This window comes from Stegodyphus dumicola, chromosome 2 (assembly GCF_044657685.1).
Source record: "Stegodyphus dumicola isolate Sdum_Otavi_A_Nest chromosome 2, ASM4465768v1".
Classification (NCBI taxonomy): domain Eukaryota; kingdom Metazoa; phylum Arthropoda; class Arachnida; order Araneae; family Eresidae; genus Stegodyphus; species Stegodyphus dumicola.
Window position 1 is genome coordinate 169,102,833 of NC_140769.1, and position 9,316 is coordinate 169,112,148.

Below are 9,316 nucleotides of genomic sequence, written 5' to 3' on the forward strand. Positions count from 1 at the left end.
GATGGCAGCACAATTCATAAGTATTAATATTTTCTTTTGAACTTTATGGTCAAAGTATTTTTGTACAAATGTTATGCTTTAAAATTTCTGATCAGTTTGCATTCTTGGAAAGAAATTTTTATGTTTCTCAAGATTTTTCATGACTTTTATTCATAGAATTATGTATCATTAAATTCAGTGATTTTGTCGAATGTAGTAAATATGAATTTCTTACTGGTGCCCATACGTGATATCTCGCTTCTTTTATGTATATAAGATAGAGAATACGTAAAAGAAATTCTCAATTTAATTTGCAATAGTCTCTTAATTTTCCGATTTTATTCGATTATTTCCTATTCCTGTCTTAAAGTTAGCAACATGCGTACAATAAATCTTCTTAAATTGCATCACTGCAAAAGTAATCTCTGTCATATGATTCTTATATAAAGCTCATGACACACATGCCAACTTAACGACAAAAAGTCCATTACTCAATAATAATACTAAAAAGTTCCAATCAAAATCTTTATCTACTCTTGGAAATAAAGTAAAAACAAAAATGCCTAATCTGTATATTATTATCTGCCTAATCTGCCTGTTATTATCTGCCTAATAATTTTTAACTTGATTACTATATTATTATCAGCGCATTTCTTATGTGCTTCATCGACCGGCTAGCTTGCTGTCGGAGATTTTTTTTACTTACTTCAAATATGCAATAAAATATGTAAAGTGCAAATGGAATTGTTGAAGATTGGGTGCATATCTTGCTCTGGTTTATCTGGTTACAGGTGAAAATATCGCGGCAAAAACATTGTGGGCGGAAAAAACAATGAACGGCGGAAACTTTCTTGTACGAAGCATTGCTAAAAAAAAGAAAGCAAGGAGAAAATACCGCAATTCTAAAACATCGTGGTACGAAACATCATCATCGAAAATAAAGAGGTTCAAAAACTTCGCAGTTTAGAAAAGTGGTCATCAAGGTTCTGAAATTTATAGATGCATACTCTCATAATGATTTTTGAGCGCAAGAAAGAACATTTCTATTTTTATATTTCATATTTTTGAACTAACTAATAAACTTTTGCTGAAAAACTAAGCAGGAAACTTAAGTATTAAAAAACTAAAAATGAGTAGAAAGTTAACGCTACTTATAGCGGTTAGTAGAATTTTAAACTTACATAGTTAAACTAATAATGGTCATTAATTAATTAATCTCTTCTATATTTATTGATAATGTTTCACGAAAAATAGAATTAAAAAAAAAAGGTTAGGAAAAAGAAGATAAGTAATTGCATGAGATTACCTCTATTGAGATTGTTTAAATAATTATCAAACTGTAAAATTATCTTCATTAACTTTTGTTAATCTGAAATTATTTGGGTGTAAAGTAAATCTTGTTTTGTTCCACTTTATTCGATATTAAGTGACACTGACATTTTCATATACAGCGTGAAATTAATCGTTAAGATATCGATTCAATAGTTACGACGAAACATATCAACTAAATAATATTCATCGCTTCAATATATATGTGTAATTTTTCAGTTTCTGAATGCTGAAATGTTCAATCTACTTTTTCAGCCAAAAAATATTAGTTAATCCAAAAATGTGAAATATAAAAATAAAAATATTTCTCATTTCTTCTTGCACTCACAAATTTCACATTTATTATGTGAATACGCACTTACAATTTTTAAAGAAATGCATGTTTGCGATGTTATCGTCATGTGATGATTAGTAGCTGCTTCATTTTTCTACCACAATATTTTAAACGACGATGTATTTAAAAATTTTTAACAGCTTTATTTTCATCGAAGATGTTTTCTATCACGATGTTTTAGAACTACGATATTTTCTCTTTAATGTCTTTTCTCCTTTTCCTGTGAGGTTTGTACGACGACGTTTTCGCTTTGCTCTGTTTCCTCGGCGATGCTTTCGCCAGCGATGTTTTCAGCAGACACAGTTTAGTTATGTATACCTCTGTCAAAAATGTTTTGAAGAGAAATAAAAAGCATTAAATCTGCTATGAGGGCAAGTATATCTTTGTGCTATAGTTGCATAATTTTCAATACTACTATCAGCGAAAGCTTCATTGCATGCATATATTCAGAGAAACAGGAAGAAATTGCAGCAACCAATAAGAATACTAATTCAGAAGTCAAACAACAAAAAATCAGCGTTATATTTTCAAAATTTTCACAGGACTAGTTTCGATGGTTTTACCGAACCACCATCCTCAGCTGCAAAACCGCAAATGAACAAGATATGAAATAATGATTAGATAAGATAGGAAAGCCTGGACAAGAATAAGCAAGTGGCGCTATCTGTTGGCGAAACCAGAACTAAAACATAATTTTTTAAGGCCGAAGGGAAAGATGGATTGGAATTAGGATCGTTAACTAGAACAGAAAGATTTTTTTGAATGTGAAATGCCTATAGAAAATCCAGTTCTGCTATGGAAGATGTTTTTTGAATAATTTTGGCAGCAGAAAAATTGAAAGTGTGATTTTCGGACCAACAATGTTGAGCTTCTATCTTTGCCTTCGGCCTTTAAAGAAATTATGTTTTAGTTCTGGTTTCACCAACAGATGGCGCCACTTGCTTATTCTTGTCCAGGCTTTCTTATCTTATCTAATCAACATTTCCTATCTTGTTCATTTGCGGTTTTGCAGCTGAGGATGGTGGTTCGGTAAAACCATTGAAACTAGTGCTGTGAAAATTTTGAAAATATAACGCTGATTTTTTGTTGTTTGACTTCTGAATTAGTATTTGCTCGGCGTGTTACTGTGTCTTAATTAACCAATAGGAAATTAATACTTGATTTTTTTCCTTATTATGTTTATGTCGAAGAAATATAATTTCCAATTTTAAAAGGCTCTCAAATTCCCATTTAGCATAATAGATAAAAAAAACAAAAAAAAAAAAAAAAAAAAAAAAACTTGTGGATATGACTTCCTTGTACGGCCTATTAAATTATACATAATGTTTTATAATAATTTTGCTGTATTTTGTTTAAATTTATTTTCTCGAAAATCATTAGAAATATATTTCACATTTAATTAATTCAGTTCTCACTTCGAGGCTCAGTTCTCACTCTCACTCATATATAAAAACTCAAAACATATTCCTTAAAAACTGAAAAATATAGAAACACATAAAACACCGAATACAGTTAAAATATTAAAAAAATAATTACAATTAAAATTAGAGTTTCAAACAATTTGGCCAGCGGGCAACAAGGCAGATCTTTCGGTGCACAAAACTGAAAGTTTACTTTTGGTCCCACTCAGCAAAAAGACACTGAAGGTGCAGAAACTGACTTACTTCACCATTCCACTACGTTTCAATTGTAAAAAATGGCTGCTCGTTAAGCAACGTTTGAATTGTTGATAATTCTACAACTGCAGATTAACTAAAGCCATATAAACCTTAACCGCCGGAACATAGGAACAAGATAATTCAATCACTTTGTATTACTTATATGTATTGTTATATACTTTTAGTGCGGCCAGTTGGAACTAAAAATAACGGTGCGCAACTACATGTTATAGTAGTCCTATATACAAAATTTCAATGTTTTGAAGATTCTTGTTTATGAGTTATTGGAGATATATGCACACGTACCTACAGACGTCACGAAAAAAATTTCTTTTGAATCTATTTTAAATCCATTTTTCAATCCGTTTGGAAAATTAGAGTCCTTTATTCTGTCCTTACGTACAGTTGTCCCTCAAAAACACCCGTAAATTGCTTTCGATAGTGGTCAAAATGGGTATTTTCGTTGAAATAGAATACCCGAAATTCTTCGAGATTACAATGCCTTCTTTACTTCGTATAAGGAAGTAAAAAGCCATCCGCTTTTCGAGCCTTCAATATTTACAAGTATAAATCACAATTCAGCGTGAAGTAGCCTTTAACTAAAGACTCGTATCATAGTTTTAAAACAGTTACTAGCATAAGAAATTGTATCTGTGATTTCACAGAATAAAATCAGTTTCAACGAAAACAGACTTTATTATGACGAAAGAATATCGCTGCTAGATCGTTCCAGAATTTGAAAATATATTACTATTGCCAAGCACAAATTACTAAACTGTACTCACAGAATTTAAGTGAAGCTTGCTCCTGAGCCAGGAAATATAAAATACAATAAAATAAACATTAAATGCGGATATTACAAACAGTTCTGATTCAAATTGAATCTTTTCCAGAATAGAGAATTTGTTGATTCATGTGAGAGAAATAAATTTTATTGCAGATTTCATGCAGAAGCAATTCATTAAAAAAAGTTGTTCAGCTGTATTTTGAATATGTCAATCTTTCCTTTACTAAGTAAATGCACAAATCTGCATGTAGCCTTAGTTTACTATGAAATAATATTATAGTTGTTATTTTTTCTACCATTAAGTTTGTTTCTTTCGAATAGCTCGTTTTAAAATCTAATATGTCATGTTCTGTAGCTTTAATTTATGAAGGGCTAATTGTTAAAACAACATACATATAATAAGTACTTGTTTTTAAATTGCATCAGGTGCTAATCTGAAATATGTAGACGGAGATCAAATTGCAATATGGTTCCTGTTTATTTTTTAATTTGTTGAAACTCTAATCAAGAAACTCTTCGAAATGGTAGAATGAAATCTGTCCGACTGAGTCACATTTTTCAAAAGTAATTTTATTCTTTATCAGAAATTTCCATATTGTAGTATATTGTAACAGTATTCTGTAAGGAAATGAACCTCTAGAATTCATCAAGAAAAGGCCTCCAAGTCATTTCAGAGGAAATAATATTTCTGTTAGATATAAAGAGCAATGGGATGGGTTTTAATTGGTTTAGTGGGAAGTGAAACACTGACTTTAAATAATAATTTAAAACTTGAAAGCTTGCAACAACATAGACAAAATAAAATACAAATAATCACTGTCAATATGTAGCATTGCAGGTGGCATATGCTTCCTTTACATTCGTCGACAGCCATTAAAATCTAGCATTTTATTCATATTAGCCTTATAACATATGTCAAGCCACTGAAGCAAAAGTAAATGTTTCTAACGTTTTGCTTTAGTATACGTAAACTTTTTGTTTCATAATCCTACTGAAGTTATTACGGTTATTCAGATTCAATTTCGAAACATCTTTGAGATAGTGCTGCCATCTATTGGATAGCTTTTAAATTTGTGGCAAAACAACGAAGTTAGCCAATCCTCAGAATCCGTCCATGTGGGTGCATAAATGTTTTTTTTATACATAATTTCATACCACTTAAGTTTGGAAATTCCTTCTTTTCAAAATGCACCTATTTATATTGTATATCAATATGCACTTATTTATATTGTATTTTATTTGAGCTAAAATTCAATATGTGAGGCAGCCTCTGTTTAAAAATTTTTAACTGCAGGGTACTTCTATAGAATAAACTATAAAAAAAATTCCGAAAGGTTTCAGATTTTAACAGTCGCCCAAAAGGGTGTATTAAGGTTTTTTACGCTCCTTGACTTTTTACGCAGCCTACTCTTGCACTCACTCCTGCTACCCTCTTCTTCTTCTTCTTTTTTTGGTGCTTTTAGTTTTATTATTAACCATCGTTTTCTTTGCACTTCAACAACAAAATCACAAAAGTTTAAAAGCTGCATAGCAGCATAAGTTTTAATTTCCCGATGCAATATTAACTGTTGACATATATTTTTATATGTTTTTCAGTCTTTCTCAGTTCATCATATCGCTATTCGTTTTTCTTAGGAAGATGAAACATTTTTTTTTGCTTTTTATTATTAATTTTGTATGTGTTAACTTGATTTATTAAATATACCGTTTTTCTTACTTTCACTACATAAAATTATATTCAACAGCAAAATCTCAAAATATTTAAAAACAGCATATCTTTAGAATTCAGGATAGAGTGTTAGAGTTTGCCATAGATATTTTTATATTTTCCATACTATTTTTGTAAAACCAGCCTCTCATGCAGCCAGCCGCCTGAAATAGTTGTCATAAAAAAGAAAAACTACGTAATTATTTTAATGAATGCATCTAGTGTAATTTCATAACAATACTGAATATTTCTAATTAGATATCCCGTGATTTTAATGTATGTTTATTTAAATTAATTACATTAAAAAGTAGAAAAAAATATTATTAAGAAATGTGTTTATTGCTTTTAAATCACTTGGTTCATTACTCAATAATCTTCCAGATTAAATTTGAAAGTATCTTAGGCTTTAACGATTGGCAACCACGCCGGCGTATAAAAGTATTTTATTTCCGGCCGCGGCAACACACTGTTTTTATAGAGTGAAGGTTGTTGGTTAAAATTGAAAGATTGAAATATCTTATATTTTTCGTAAGGCAACAGTCTCAAGCGCTGGAGATAAAAAATTTTTATTTCGAACAGTGTTACCACTTCTTGCTTTCCATTCGTTGAATTTGTTTATTAAAAATTCATTATTAAAGTTTTAAAAATATGAAATAATGAAGAAAACAAATTCGAAATTAAAATCGGGCTTCCGTGTTCACATGTACTACGGTGCTCAAAATTTGATGGCTCAAAGTACAGTCGTTTTTTCATAATGCCAAGAACACATAGGCAGATTCTTCATTATTTTACTTCCTTAAAAATAATGCAGGGCAATGATATTTGGTAGCAACAATTTAAAAAGGGATACGCCTTTTATAGTGAATGAAGGAGGTTAAAATAGATGGAGTAAGAATGATGTCACAACAGTAAAGCCAAAAAAATGCCAACAAGGTGACGTCACGTATTATCATGACCACAATACTGCGTAGGGATAAGACTTCGAAACAAAATTATTAAATAAAATTTCACTGACTATGAGAGCAAATATCAATGTCCGCAGTCTCATAAAAATGTCTTTAGGCATAATTTGCATAAAATACCACTGAAACTTCCAGGTTCTTCATTGATCTTCCAGGTTTTACTATGTATGTATTTGTCTTACAGTTACCATATACGATTTTTCTTGTACCGAGATTGTATTAAATTTAAAAAAGTTATTTGCAGTTCTTGTGATTTTTCTATATACCAAGTAGAAAATCATTTATGTGAAGAATTAAAATTAGAATAGGAGACTTACAAAGGTTCTATTGTGTATAACTAATACATAAATAACGTGGATTAGAATGTAAAGAAAACCAACCAGAAATCCATGCATATCCATGCAACCAGAAATCCAAATCAGCGGCCATGATAAGTGGTGACGTCATATCGTGTCATGGCTTCGATTGCACGGAATATATGGAGGAAGCGTACTCTATTTATTCTAACCTCCTTGTAGTGAACCTATGCAAAATCTCCTTTTGAGTCTTATAGCCTCGTTTGGGTTAAAAATTATCCAGAAATGATCGTGTACATGTGTTTTATCACACGTCTTTACACATCAGTTACTGCAACACTATTTTAATTATTTTCATTTCACGTATATCTAAAAGTATTTTGCATAAAAAGTATGAAAACACAAATTTTGGGGCAATCCTCTGTTGCGAAACCAAATCAGTCATATACATTAATAAATTCTTCACCTGTCTATAAATATTTCCTTAAAGTTTCAGATAACTAGTATTTGTTTAAATTGCAGAAGTTAACAATATTCTCGTAAAAATTACGATCAAGACAAGCTGCAATAAATTCATGTTATTACGCTAAGAGAAAAAAGGCGACAAAACACTCATACGAAAGTTTGTGATATTTATAATAAGAATATAGAGCCATTAGATATTTTTTGAAAGTAGGAAAGATAAAAAATGAGCATTGCCCTCGCCGGAACTCGAATCACGGACCTCTCGATTACACGCTCAGCGTGCAGAGCACTACACAACGAAGGCATGCTAAGAAGGCGAGAGTATTATATACTTCCCCTTTTATAGAGCGACTGGGGATTAGGGGACCCGATCGTCAAATCCTGGTGGTGGAGAATCATCATCCACCACCCTTTTTTAGTTCGGGCGCCCCTGTAGAAACATTTAAGTATTTTAAGCAGGAGAGATGAAAAATGATCATTGCCCTCGCCGGGACTGGAATTACGGACTTCTCGAATATACGCCGAGTGTGCTGACCATTACACCACGAAGGCCTGCTAGGAAGGCGGGAGAAATACCTTATAAGAATAAAAGGATATAAGCGACACAAAAATGAACAAATCTTGTATTTTTTTACATTTCAGATTGTTTTAAGAATTCTTTAAAAAAAAACTGTTACCTGCTCAGCATACTTTAAAATATATCATAAAGTTTTGACGAAGTAATTTAGAAAAGGATGTATCAATGAATGAGTTTGATCCCAAATAAGCGTTGCTCGCGAATTTTTAATGCAAGACGTTTGAGCTGCGTAAAATCAGTCATTGAAATTGTTATTGTATATTTATAAGTCAGTGGTCGACAAACTTACTAGTCAACAGAGCCAATTACCAACAGTTCAACGATTGAAATGCCTTTCGACAGCCACATTTTTTAAACTTAAATTACAGGTATGTATATTGTCATCACTTAATTAGGGTACTCTTACGCGGGCTTTTACTAAAAATGTCCCCAATCTGATCAACGTACGTTCTCTGATGTCGACCCTCCTCCAACTCTCCCATCCACACTTTTCTTGTACACTCGTTTCGTGTATCTTCTTTTGTTCAACCTCTCTATATGTCCAAACCATCCTAACGCATCTTTCTCAATTCTCAACACTACGTCTTTTTTTACTACACAACACTCCCTAACATTAACTTAATACTTCGGTTTTAAGTTAATATAGTTTATATATATTTAAGTTAAACTATATAGGAATGCCGAATAAAACTTGATATTACACTTAATAATGATACTATTTATTGGTAAAATATAATTGTAAGGTATAAAAAAAACTTGAATCACAATAATGACGAACAAACGCCAATGCAAACAATTTGATGAATCAGTACAATAAAAACGCCGAAATGTGTACAAAAAATTCTTAGGAATAACATTGGCGGATATGTTTTCAGCGGTTTTCATGTTTGTGTAAAATTTGTTTTTGTCTTGTATTTTTAACATTCTCTTGCTCTTGCACAAGGTACCAAAAAGCAACATTTGGCTCGCGAGCCACGGTTTGAGACGACCACTCTTTTCATAAGTCATATATACTTTTGATTAAACACTAGGTGTTTTCTTTAAAACTAATTTTCACCGAAAGAAATTCTCCTTTTATAAGCTTCTGTTTAACTCAGACTTAGTGTATCAGTATGGTCAGAAATTTTTTATGCATTTTTATTTTACTTGATAAGTTAACATGGTCGAATTTTGCACACAAAGTAATTGTAAATGACAATACCATAACATGTAGCAGTTTTT